At 42.6% G+C, this 13,715-nt stretch overlaps 2 pseudogenes; both read left to right on the plus strand.

The window, feature by feature from the left end:
- The first annotated feature begins 619 nt into the window (after positions 1 to 619).
- On the plus strand, positions 620 to 1,378 carry LOC118758165 (olfactory receptor 7E24-like; annotated as a pseudogene).
- Positions 1,379 to 10,904: 9,526 nt separating this feature from the next.
- On the plus strand, positions 10,905 to 11,954 carry LOC101530983 (putative gustatory receptor clone PTE01; annotated as a pseudogene).
- Positions 11,955 to 13,715: the final 1,761 nt, after the last annotated feature.

Here is a 13,715-nt window from a genome sequence, read left to right on the forward strand (position 1 = left end):
CTCACTTTCTGCTTCCCTGTGTGTCTGCCTCTCAATAAAAGAGATATTGGATGTAAATGAGAAAACACCAGCAGGATGAAATCCTGACAGGCAACGATATGTTCCTATTGTGAAAAACAAGTATTAACCATCAAGTAATACTAAATGCCTACAGTGCCTGTGGCAGGACAAAATGAAGCAACTCAAATACACCTTAGTCTATTGTGATGGTAAATTAGCCTATACAGAGTATTTTTAAATATTCGAAGTCAAGCTAATTTACCATCACAATAGACTAAGGTGTATCTGAGTCGCTTCATTTTTTATGAATGAGAATGCTATCATCCTTAAAAGGAGAAAGGGATTCCCTATGCTGTCTGCTTACAGTTGTCGGTTTCATTTTTATGGTTGCTAAATCTCAGGTTTATGAAAAAAAAACATTTATGCAAAATTATAATTTTCCATGTATGCAGCAAATATTTCTCTTTGATTTGCATTAATACTACATACCTTAGAGTTCTCCCTAAGAGTTCGGACTGAAAATATACACAAGTGCTGTGTTCCAGTGTTTCTTCTCTTTTTTAAGAATACAGCTATCTTTTCTTGAAGAAATCCAGGTTATCTGGAAACACAAAATCATATGCATGTCTCAAAATTCCAACTCTTGCACCTCTCAGAGGATCCAGAGCTGCAGCCCCTCCTCTTGGGACTGTTCCTCTCCATCTACCTGGGAACCTGCTCATCATCCTAGCTGTCAACTCAGACTCCCACCTGCACACACCCATGTACTTCTTCCTCTGCAGCCTGTCCTTGGCTGAGGTGGGGTTCACTCCACCACGGTTCCCAAGATGCTAATGGACATCGTCACCCACAGCACAGTCATCTCCTATGACGGCTGCGTGACTCAGATGTCTGTGTTTGTCCTCTTTGCATGCATGGACGGTGTGCTGCTGACCGTCATGGCCTATGACCACTCATCTCCTGTATTACCAGGTCTTCATGAACCCCTTGCCTCTGTGGCTTCTTAGCTTTTCTGTCCTTTGTGGCCAGCATTAGGTATTCTCTATTTCATAATTTGATGGTCTTACAAGTTACTCGCCTTGAGGGAGTGGAGATTTCTAAATTCTTCTGTAATCCCTCTCAACTTCTCATCCTGAATTGCTTCAGCAGTGACATAGTCATGTATCTTGTTGGCTTCATATATGGTTTTATCCCTATGTCATGGATCTTTTACTATTACTATGGAATTGTTCTCTCAGTGTTGAGGGTCCCATCAATGGGTGGCACTTACAAAGCCTTCTCCACCTGTGGCTCTCACTTGATAGTAGTTTGCTTATTTTATGGAACAGGTGTGTTTTTTAGATCAACTTTCTCAGTTTCTGCTGGAAAGGTGCCATGACCTATGTAGCGTATGTTGAGACCACCCTCATACTCAGTTCCTTTATCTGCAACCTGAGGGATAGAGACATGAAGAGGGTGAGACACATGGTCTTGGACACACAGTCTCATCTCAGACCCTGTAGCATGTGTTTGAATTGCAGGTGGGAAAATGCATCAAAATTAACAAACTAGATCCTCAAATCTCACTTCCCTCTGTACATGACATGTAAGATTCTTGTGATCTCTAGATTTTGTTTTTGGATGGAGCATCTTTTGGTTATTCTTACAGGACACATCATAGATTATTAGTATATTGTAATCACTGCATACCCAATCCTCTTATACCTATAGAGATGGCTGTGATTTATCTTGATGATGTAACATCCTATTAAATGAACAAATCTCCCTAGGTCTTTAAAGTTTACATACTCTTCAAAATTCATATGCATTTGTAGCCATGTGGAGGTTGGAGGAGTGCAGGCTGAGGTCTGATAACTGGGCAATGACCTTGGGAATGCCTTTGGCCTTGAGAAAGGTCTGCAGTCAGGCACATGAATGGCCTTTTACTTTTTTGGGGGGGGGTTTACATTATTTATTATTTTTAATTCATTAATTACATTGTATTATGTGACACAGTTTCATAGGTATTTGGGTTCTCCCCACCATTCCCCAAACCCTCCCACCATGGTGGATTCCTCCACCTTGTTGCATAACCACAGCTCAAGTTCAGTTGAGAGTCCCTCATTGCAAGCGTATACCAAACATGGAGTCCAGCGTCTTATTGTCTAGTCAAGTTCAATGGCTTCTTGGGTATACCCTCTCTGGTCTGAAGACAGAGCCAGCAGAGTATCATCCCAGTCAATTAAAAGCTCGAACATACCATCAGCAACAATTTACATCATTATGGAATTAATTGGTCCCTGCCACGATTCCAGCCTAACACAGCCAAGCTTTCCACCACCTGCGCAGGTACATGGGGTGCGAGGCTCTCGGGCAGCTTTCCGATTTGCCGGGGTCCTGGTCTGATGGCCTCCTTCTGGGCGGGAAGGTTGTCCCAGGACCCTGAGAAGCGGGTTGGGAACGCCTCTGAGCCGCCATGCCAGGGGCTGGAGTGGGGGTGGAGCTAGCTAGCACGATCCAGGCGGGGGCCCAAGCAGCTTGGCCCCGGGCCGCCATGCGGCCCGGGTGCGAGGGTCCCTGCCACGATTCCAGCCTAACACAGCCAAGCTTTCCACCACCTGCGCAGGTACATGGGGTGCGAGGCTCTCGGGCGGCCAGTGAGCCATTTGGCGCCAGGCTTCGCCTGCTGGCCGCCCGGCCAGGAAGTTCTGGAATTTGGTTTCTCTGATATGCTGCATGAGACGCTCCGTGCTGAACCCACAGTACTCTGAGAATATGTATTAGTCCTTAATCTTTTCAAAGGCATTTAATCTTCCTCTGAAGAACCTGTAGTCACTTTATAGTGCCGATCGCCAACATCAGCTCACTTAAAAGGCAAAATTCCGGGCTTTTCCAGCAGGATGCTCCATTACCTGATAGGATGAGGGATCAGCAGAGGGGTCACAGAAGGCATTACTATGACACTGACTGGCATTCAAGAACCATACTCGGGGCTAGAATGTGTAAGGCATACGTGGACCAATGCCCTGACACTCTGACCCCATTGGACGGTTTAGAAGGGCCGGTGGAGTCTATGCAGGAGGCATGACAGTCTATAGGACGCTCTGGGCTGACCAGAGCAACCTCTGGCATAGTTAACACTGGCTGGCAACAGGCCTGGTTGGAGAGCGTGGTGGAGACCTTGGCTGCGTGGAGCCAACCACTAAGGGGCACAGGAACTGGAGGGAGGCTGAGTTCTGGTCGGGTCACAGTGGTAATCCCTTGGCACAAATATCAATTCGGCTTTGACGCACCATGCCGGATTAGACCACAGCACAGTTTGGTGCTCTGGAGGACCAGGATAGACGTTGGACGGGCTCGGCTAGGCCTCAACCCCATCTGAGCCATATATGAGATATGCGTGGGTATGGACGAGCTGTGGCTGGGCTGAAACTCTCAACAGCAGGAACCAGAATGGATTGAAGAGCGGTGCTGGCCGAAGGACCTGCTGAAATGCGTGAAGCCCGACACCATGAAGGAGTCGGAGGGAGGAACCTGAACAGATCCTCTGACAGGACACTGACTCTACAAATAAACAAATTAGAGCATGGAGGTAAATAACCCAGAAGAGGCTTTGGAATGTGACCCACTGGAATACACTTGGCTCGGGTTGGGGCAGACCAGACTGAGTCGGTTCACGTCATCCACTGGCAAGCCCAAGTGCTGAAACTGTGTGGGGGCCTGGCCGGGTTTGGTTGCGATAAAAAAAAAAAAAAAAAAAAAAAAAAAAAAACAGTACAAAACACAAAATGCCAAGGTGAAATGGCCTGTGCTAGCAGGGAATGCAACACCGACCAGCACTCCTCCCACTGGTTTAGGTGAGGGACAAGAGTGTGATGGGCAGAGCCGGGGAGAGATGCGATACTCATTGGTTCCAATAGAGGTCGGGGCTCAGAAGAGAACCAACCCAGGGGTTAAAACCATCAGCTGATCGGAGTGATGGACGGTGGTGGGCACTGTGCTTACTAGTAGTACATGTAGGAGCCTGGACTGGGAATGCCTCAAAGTTTTTTTTAGGGGGATTCCCCTGAACAAAATGGAGGAATCAAAGCATTAATCAAAAAAAGATGGAAAATGGAGTAGATGAATCAACCACCTCAGCTTTATGCTTGCAGCGGAAAACTGGACAAGGGGAAACCCTAAGACGGACTATGTCAATCAGTGGACTCTGCACCAGCCTCATCATACCTGGACTGTTGCTGATGATATGTTGGTGCTTCTAATTGATCGAGGTGACACTCTGCTGGCTCTGCCTACAAACCTGAGAGGGCCTCCCTAAGAGGCGGTTGAACTTGAACTGGACAAGTGGGATGCTGGACTCTGTATGGTGTAAACTTTTAATTAGGGAATCTCAACGGAACTTGAGCTGTGGTTATGCATCAAGGTGAAGGAATTCATGATGGGGGAAGGGTTTGGGGTGAAGGGGGGGGAATCCCAGTACCTATGAAATTGTGTCATGTAATGCAATGTAATTAATGAATAAATGAATATTTAAAAAAAAAAAAAAAAAAAAGTAAATGCGAGTTCCTAGCCACCTTCTGTGACCACCTCACTTACATTTCAATTTAGTTTATACACAACATATAACATTCATGACATAACATGTTATACATAACATCATATCATCTTAAATTAAGGCAAACATGTGGTATTTAACCTTTTGGGCTTGGCTCATTTCCCTTAGCATTATGGTTTCCAGTTTGGCCCATTTGGCCACAAAGAACTGCATTTTGTTTTTTTAAATACCTGAGTAGTATTCCATGGAGTAGATGAACCATAGCTTTCTTATCCAATCCTCTGTTGATGGGCATTTTGGCTGCTTCCATGTTTTTGCAATTACTGATTGTGCTGCTATGAACATAGGAGTGCATGTTGGTTTCTCATAAAACAAGTGTTCTGGATATATTCTTAGGAGTGCTATTGCTGGACCATAATGGCCTTTTAATACATTGCCTAGGTGACAGCTCTGCCACCGTGCTCTCAGCCCTACTGCCCATCTCCGCCATCCCCACCCCCCTGCCACCCCATGCTTCTTTTTCTGCTTGGAAAACAACTGAGGCTTATTCAAGTTCACAAGAAGCAGGATGCCCTTTAATACTGTTTTGAATGTGTGTAACTACCACACTGTGTAGACTCTGTCTCGCTGTGTAGAAGAGCAGGTGTCCTTGAAGCCAAAATATTCCCATGTTTGCTTTTAAAGGTTTTTGAGAAAACCAGGTAAAATGGATCTAAAGCAAGCTTTCAATAAACTTTTTCCTTGGACTTCTGATCCTGGGCTCTAGTGTCTTTAATATGTCAGGACTCCCACATCCCAAGCCTGAAGATCTAAAGAGCTCCACATGTGGGTACCATACACATTATGATTTCAACTACCATATCTAATCTCCTGTGAGTATGTGCAGGGAGCCTTAACAATACTGAAGTCTGTGTTTCGCAGCAGACCTTCTGATTTCTTGAATTTATGTGAATACTGAGATAAAAATTATTTTAAAGATTTATTTATTTTTATTGGAAGTTCAGATACACAGAAAGGAAGAGAGAAAGAGAGGAAGATCTTCCATCTGCTGATTCACTCCTCAAGTGACCACAATGGCAGGAGCTGAGCCAATCCAAAGTCAGGAGCCAGGAGCTCTTCTGGGTCTTCAACGTGACTGCAGGATCCCAAGGCTTTGGGCCATCCTCCACTGCTTTTCCAGGCCACAGGCTGGTAGCTAGATGAGAAGCTGGGTTGCTGGGGTTAGAACCAGCACCTATAGTTCACATTTCATGGTAATTGGATATTATCCATTACCTAATAAAATCACTTATTCTTTCAATTTGAACAACATATTCTCTATGTTTTGCTCCTCCTAAACTACTAAATTGAAGTATAAATTCAAGAATAAATATGTAAAAGTGAATCATTCCACGGTGCCAATGTAATTTGAGGACACACTGCTTAGAAGTGAGGAGTCATTCTGTCAACCTGTCAGTCGCCCAGACATCAAGTCTCATCTCAAGCAACAGATTTGGAAATAATGGAGAGAACTGTCTTTAGAGAATAAAGATGGTGAGCAAGTGGAAACGGTATCAGACTATTGGTATAGTATCATTATCCCTTTATGAAATGATTAATCAATGAATCAAACAGCAAAAAGAATCATTTATTGAGTTGAAATTAAAAACCAGCACTGGGAGTGTGATGTCAGCAGCCTGCACTTGGAAGCAGCAGCAAAGGAGTACAGGTGATTTTCCTTGTGTCAAGGTCCCAAGTACACTTTCTTTTTCCCATTCCCTCCTCCATCAGTATCAGCCAGTTCTCAGAGACTGAGACATCCTTGAGGACTGGCTAATGAGGAGCTCTGGACACTGAGCCCCCAATGGTCCTTCAAGGGTAAATAATGAGCCAGTACCTTCAGACCTTGGCTTTGCCAGCAGAGATACTGAAGCTCTGTACTATGAGCCACTGCATTTAGGACCTGAATGAGAAGGACATGGCCTGAGTCTCCAATGTTGAGTAGAGAAATGTGAGGCACCACAGCATGGCGGGAAAAGGAGGACCAGCAGAGTCCTTACGCTTGGTCATGCCTTAGCTGAGACTCAGCATAGCCTGGTAAATGCTGAGGGAGACGGGAGCATTGTGGAATATCAGAATCACTGTTTTCCCATCATGGAGACAAAGGTGCTAGCAGTGACAGAGGGGAGAGAACCATTAGGCAGCATTTAGGCTCAGGATGTTGTGAAGTTTGTTTGTGGATCTTACAGGTGAGAACCAAAAACTCAATCTTAGTTTTCTTCCCTCTCACATGGATTTTGTTTCCTAATGTGATTTCTTTCATGATGGTAGGAATGGAATATACATAAATTGTCCCTGCACTCCCAGGAAGGTGAGGATCGGAATGACAGCAATGAAAGCATCACAACCTCAACTGAGAGCTTCCTTCCATTTCCAGATTCTGGAGTCCATATCCTATGTAACTTGCTTTATTCCACTGCGTAATCTCCCAAGTAATGCTGCACGCATTTTTATTTATAGAAGAGAGCAGGATGTCAGTGTTCTTGTGTGACTTGTTATGAAATTGTCAGCTAGAAGAAATGAAAGGTAACTAACTTTCAGGTTGCCAGATTATAATGCATTCCTAGCATAGCTCTCATTGACCTGTGATGACCCAGGCATTTCTCAGCTTTCTTCCTCAAGAAAAAGGCATCCTGCACACTGTGCTCTTCCTTATGGGTTTGTTTACAGATCATAGTGGGTGGGATCAGTGTATGGTGGCAGAGTTCAAATTCAAAGTTCAGAGAGAGCAGGCACAGGGTCCTTCAGGGATGATCTCTCTCTCTGCAGAAATGTCACTCCCGCCTTCTTCTCTCTGTTATTGCAGTCATCGCATGCAATCTCAAAATGAGGCAATCCATTTGGATGTAGATTTTATTTCTTTATTTTCTCTCCTCTACAGAAACAGCAGAGGAGATAACATTGAACATCAGAGGTATCTGATGTCTTTGCTTCTGGAACTCTGCTTATACTTTCTAATGAGTCAGGCACAGTGACGTTGTTTGAGGCACCTGACCAGTGATGATGTCTTTTGCAATCCTGTTCTCTCTGTTACTATATTTTTTAGCTGTATGTGTGTTTTTTTTTTTGGAGTGGGAGTAAGGTGGGGAGTTACTGTCAGGATTTTTGACACCTGTAGGTATTCTAAGTTGATTCCTCACTGAATAATGAATGCAATGGAAACATTCTATGTAATCTCCAGGCACAGATTAATCAAAAGTTGACAAATACACTTTATTAATAGTCATTATAGTTTTTAAAGTAAATATTTTCATTCACTAGAATACGAGCCTTCTGGACACTGTACATTCCAATTCTTCACCAGGATGTGTTGCTGTTCTCCTTACACAAGCACCTCAGTACCTTCATGGGAAACGAGAGAAGTTTGGACTATTTTGCTGTAAACATTTCCTAAATCTAAGCACATGTTTTCTATATAGTACATTTGCCACATGCCATAAAATAACTTTTTGTGCCAAAAAGTTATTTTTCATGTTAAAAATAAATCACAGCTTTATTCAATGTGTACAGCGGTTTTCAGAGTGCAAATATACCCTGACTCATGTTAAGTTGTGTACTTTGAGAATGGCTTTGTTGTTTTGCTGTTGATTTCCTAAGCACCATTGGGTTGTTGACATGGAGGAGGCATCAAAAGCAAAAATCATTGTTCCTACTGAGCACAGCCTCCCATGACTCATGATCACTGGCCACAGTCAGTGTGTTTGTAACCCCCTGGTGTTAGCTGTCAGTTCCTTCATCCTCTTCAGGAATGTCCAATGGCAACAGTGGTGGTTTATTCCTGGAACAGCAAATCAGCTGCTGAATAGTAAGACTGCATGACATATTAATTTGCAACTTTAAACAATTCCATGCACATAACTTGTAGATCATTTCACGAATATGATGCAAACAGAGACATAGAAATTCTGAAAACATTGTGAGCACATTAAGTTCAATGATGTTCTATCTCTGAGCATATTGGAACAGACAGTGGGTTTGAAAGAAATGCATGTACTGAATGCATATAATCAGAGTTTCAGAGAGTGAAAGTGAGTGAGCCAGAGAGAGAGTGAACCAGAAAGAGAGCAAGAGTATTTTTCCATTCATGAACAACACTCCCCAAAGGGCCAAAATGAATGGAATTGGGCTGCTCCAAAGTTAGGAGCGAGGAGATTCCTCTAGGTCTCCTGTGTGTGTGTACAGTGGCTCAAGACTTGGGCCACTTTCGGGTGCTTTCCCAGGTAGATAAACAAGGAGCTGGATTGTAGGGAAGCAAGCATTCAACTCAAACCAGTGGCCATAAATATGCTGGAATCACAGACAGTGACATTATGAGATGTAACACTACATTGGCCCAAACTTTGGTGCACTGCTTAAATAAGCTCTAAACGTTTTGAAGGTAAGTTTTCAAAAGAACTCTTTAGACCCTCATAAACCAGTTTTGACATGAAGGGCATGAATTATGCTGCAGTAGGTGAAGCCTGCCCCATCTCTGGGTACCTACATCAAGTCTCCACTACCCATTGTGATTGAGTTTCTGTTAATGAAAACCAATCCTGGTAGGAAACATATTTTATTGCAAGTATTGAGTTCCTGCCATCGCATGGGAGATCAGGCTAGAGTTTATGACTTCTGGTTTCATGTTGTGCCAGTACCAACTGTTGTGGGCATTTAGGAGATAAATTTCTGTTAAGTAAAATGGAAATAAAATAAAAAATGAATAAAATGAGTAAAAAATTTACAAAAACCTGCTTCCCAAGGCCTTTAAGGTAAACCATGATACACAGATACAGAAACCACTCAAGTGCTTTTATATATTTTTTTGGAATTCTGGGTTTTGCATTTCTTCCTTGATGTGATAGCAATGTGAGCTCATAAAATGATGACCTAGATTTGTCTTTAGCAGTGAACATTAGAGAACTGCAATTCTAAATGCAGAAGTGGGGGATGTATAAAGATTCTTAATCATGTACAGGTAGGCTGGGAATCCACTCTGGTCTTAGACCTTCACTGCAACTAAATGTTAAAATTATAAGACTTTATGATCCCCAAACCTATAAAATTGTACTGCCAGACCAGATATAAAACAGAAAAAAAGTTGAAAATATTTAGGAAATATGCAGTTCAGATATTTTAAATTTTTCTTGAAGCAGCATTAGAGAGAGAGTGAGGAATACATATCAATCTTCCATCTTCCTTTTTACATTCCATATGGCTGCAATGGTCAGAGCTGGAGTTTCTTCTGTGATGCCCAAATTGGTGGCAGGGACACCAGTGTGTGTGATATAACTTACTGCTCTCCAGGCTTATTTGCAGGGCACTGTATTGGAAGTAGAGAAGCTAGAAAAGCAAGAACTGGAACTAACACAGTTTGCCAGCATTTCATGCAGTCACTTGGTCATTGAGACACAAAACTGGCACCAAATTGCAGGCATTTTTAAAGAGTTTAGCATTTCTAAACAGTTGGAAGGCGTAGAGTACATTAATGTTATACTCTTGACACATGGATTCATGTTTGGGCTCACTTAATTTACTTGATATCCACCACATTGCAGTTCAAGGTAAATATTCAATCATTTTGAGACAAAGAGGAATTGCACACAGCACAGTGGTTAGGATGCAGGACTCCAAGTCAGGAGGTAGGGAGTTGGCTTCCTGGCTCTGCTCATGACTCAGCTTCCTGCCAACACAGGCTGTGGAGGCAGTAGTGACAGCACATGTGGTTGGTTGTCCTGCTACCCATGAGGGAGACCTGGCTTGAGTGTCTGCCAGACTCTGTTTGTCCTGGCACAGGCACTGCAGGCCTTTAGGGCGTGAAGCAGTAGATGGGGGCTCAGTCTCTCTCACTTTCTGCTTTCCTGTGTGTCTGCCTCTCAATGAAAAGGAGGTGTTGGAGGTAAATAAGAAACCCCAAGAAAAAATGAATCCTGATATATAGTGATATGTTCCTTTCATGAACATTCAAGTGCACTTTAGTGTTTAGGTAATGTGGTGCTAGTTTATGCAGAGTATTTGTAAATATTCCAAGTCAAGGGAATTTACTATCACCATAGAATAATGTTAGGTGTTTTTAAGGTGAATCATTTTCTTGAATGAGAATTGCATTTTCTTTAAAGAAGGAGAAGGGACTCACTTTTTTGTCATTCTTTGAGTTTTTTGCTTTATTTTAGTGTCTCTATGTCTGAAATCATGAGAATTTTCAAACAGTGTGAAGAATATACATCTATGTAAATTTATAAATTTTAAATCTTATTTGTTTATTCTTCTGCAAATTCCAGTTATAATATATACCTTGCAGTTTCCCCTGTGATGTCCACATAACAGGTTGAATTGCAAATATATGTGACTGCTGTGTGTTGTTTTTCTTTTCACCAACACTATTTTCTTTTCCTGCAGGAGTGCAGATTATATAGAAACACAAAACCACACACATGTCTCAGAATTTTACCTCATGGGCTTCTCAGAGGATACTGAACTACAGCCCTTCCTCGTCGGATTTTTCCAATGGTCACGGTGCTTGGGAACCTGCTCATGATGCTGGCTGTCACCTCAGACTCCCACCTACATTCACCCATGTACTTCTTCCTCTGCAACCTGTCTTTGGCTGACGTGGGGTTCCTCTCCACCACGGTTCCCAAGATGATTGTGGACATTCTCACCCACAGCACAGTCATTTCCTATGACGGCTGCATGACTCAGATGTTCACGTTCATCCTCTTTGGAAGCATGGATTATGTGCTCCGGTTGGTGATGGCCTATGACCGCTTTGTTGCCATCTGTCACACCCTGCACTATCATGAATCCTCGCCGCTGTGCCTTCCTACTTTTGCTGTCCTTTATGGCCAGCCTTTTGGATTCCCTGATGCAGACTTTAGTGGTCCTGAGGGTTACTTGTTTCAGTGGAGTGGAAATTTCTAATTTCTTCTGTGAGCCTTCTCAACTTCTCAACTTTAATTGCTCTGACACCTTCAGCAGTGACATAGTCATGTATCTTGTTGGAATCATATATGGCTTCCTCCCTATGTCAGGAATCTTCTCTTACTCTAAAATCATCTCCACCATTCTGAGGGTCCGATCTCTAGGTCGCAGGTATAAAGCCTTTTCCACCTGTGGCTCTCACCTGACAGTGGTTTGCTTATTTTATGGAACGAGGATTGGTGTATTTCTCAATTCAGCTTTCTCACTTTCGGCTTGGATGTGTACTGTGGCCTCATTGGTGAATACTGTGGTTATCCCCATGCTGAATCCATTTATCTACAGCCTGAGAAACCAGGACATCAAGAGAGACAAGAGGAGGCTCCTCAGCAGTGCAGCTGTGAGCCCTGTGCCATGCCTTTGGATTGGAGGAGGGAAAAGAGAGAAAATCAATATTGCAGACCTCCAATTCTCACCTACCTGTTGACAGGTTGTGTGATGCTCTTGTGTCCTCCAATCCCATGTCTGAATATTACTGCTTTGATCTTTTTAATAGGGAAGAATAACAGATTTTTGACACATGAAAAGTATCATATACTACATACTATTACAGCCATGGATTTTTCTAGTTTGTCAGTGATAATGGAGGTATCCTGCACAGATGTCCACCCACTGTTTAGGTCTTCTTGGAGTTTCCAGCTAGCATAAATCGTATATACTTTCCATATACATTGTGAATGTAACATGTTTGTGCTGGTTTTCAGTGTGAACCCAGAGCACCACTCCTTTTTACTGAACCACCTGAGACAATTACCCACCCAGGTCCTTTGTGCCAGAGAGTCTGATTATTTGAATTGATGCTAAGACTTAGGTGAGAATTAAAATATATATTTGTTTTATTTATTTTAAAGGCACTGTGAAAGAATGGGAGGAAGGCGAATCAAAGATGGACTTCCAAAGAAACTTTTTACTATATCTTGACACTAAGATGCTGGACTCTGCCATTGTCTATGCCCGCAATGATGGACATATGACTGTTTGTGAAGAACTATACCTTAGTAATAATACAGGGTAACTCAGTGAGGGTGTTAGGGGACTTGGGGATGGAGTAAGGGAAATCCCAGTGCCTATATAAATGTATCATAAAATAACAACAATAAAGAGAAATAAAATAAAGAAGTAAAGAAAGAAAATTCTGAGCACAGAATATTAGTTATGGCAATTTGGGAAGGATAGAAAAAATAAAAGTTGTGCATGCTTGGTTATTTATAACCCATAATTTAAAGGTAAAATAATAAATTGGGTGAGGGGATATGAGAACCTTTTCAATCCCATAAGTTTTTATGAATTTTAAGTGATTCTGAAATAAAATGTTGAAAAGCAAATACAGCTGTTAGTAAATAAAAGGTTTGGGAATTAAAAAACTCAACTCTTGTAATGGGCAGATTTATACTGAATACTCCATTGTAGTCCTATTTTGTTATTTTTTTTTTGCTTCAGCTCCAGAATTCATCCTTTTTTTCCTAGTTTGTGCTATTTTTACTTTAATTATCATCATTTTTGTGCATTTTTCCTGATGTAAATAGGTTATCTATGTATGATACCTGTGATGATTCACTCCCCAAGTGACCGCAAGAGCTGGAGCTGTGCCAGTCCGAAGCCAGGAGCCCAGGGCCTCTTCCGGGTCTCTCACTCGGGTTCACGATCCCAAGACTTTGTGCTGTCCTTGACTGCTTTCCCAGGCCACAAGCAGGGAACTGAATGGGAATCAAGGCCCCAGGGATTGATTCGGAGCCCATATGGGATCCTGATATGTGCGAGGTGAGTACTTTAGCCACTGGCTATCACGCCGGGCCCTATGGTACTTATTCATAGGAAAATCCAAAGCAACGGAATCATGTTTGAACTTGGACTTAGAATAGCTACAGATGCCATTATCTTGAGAGATTGATTGGAAGTTGTTAAACAAGAGTCAGTTCTCCAGCTTTCATGACTGTGAATACATAGTGAAACAGATCTATCTGAATCCAGGCACATTTGGTTGGGAGAACAGTGGTTTTGCAGGTACATATAAGCTGGAAGGAAGTGGATGGATGCACACTCTTGTGGTGCTGACAGACTTGAGTGCTTCAGGTGCGGGAGAGCACACAGGAATCAGTATCATCCTGTGATATTTATGTCACTGCTTTGACTTCCAGCTGCTCTACTGCAATTAAGTTCCTATCTAATGTGCCTGTGTAAGCAGTGG

Source organism: Ochotona princeps, chromosome 9, assembly GCF_030435755.1.
Source record: "Ochotona princeps isolate mOchPri1 chromosome 9, mOchPri1.hap1, whole genome shotgun sequence".
Lineage (NCBI taxonomy): Eukaryota > Metazoa > Chordata > Mammalia > Lagomorpha > Ochotonidae > Ochotona > Ochotona princeps.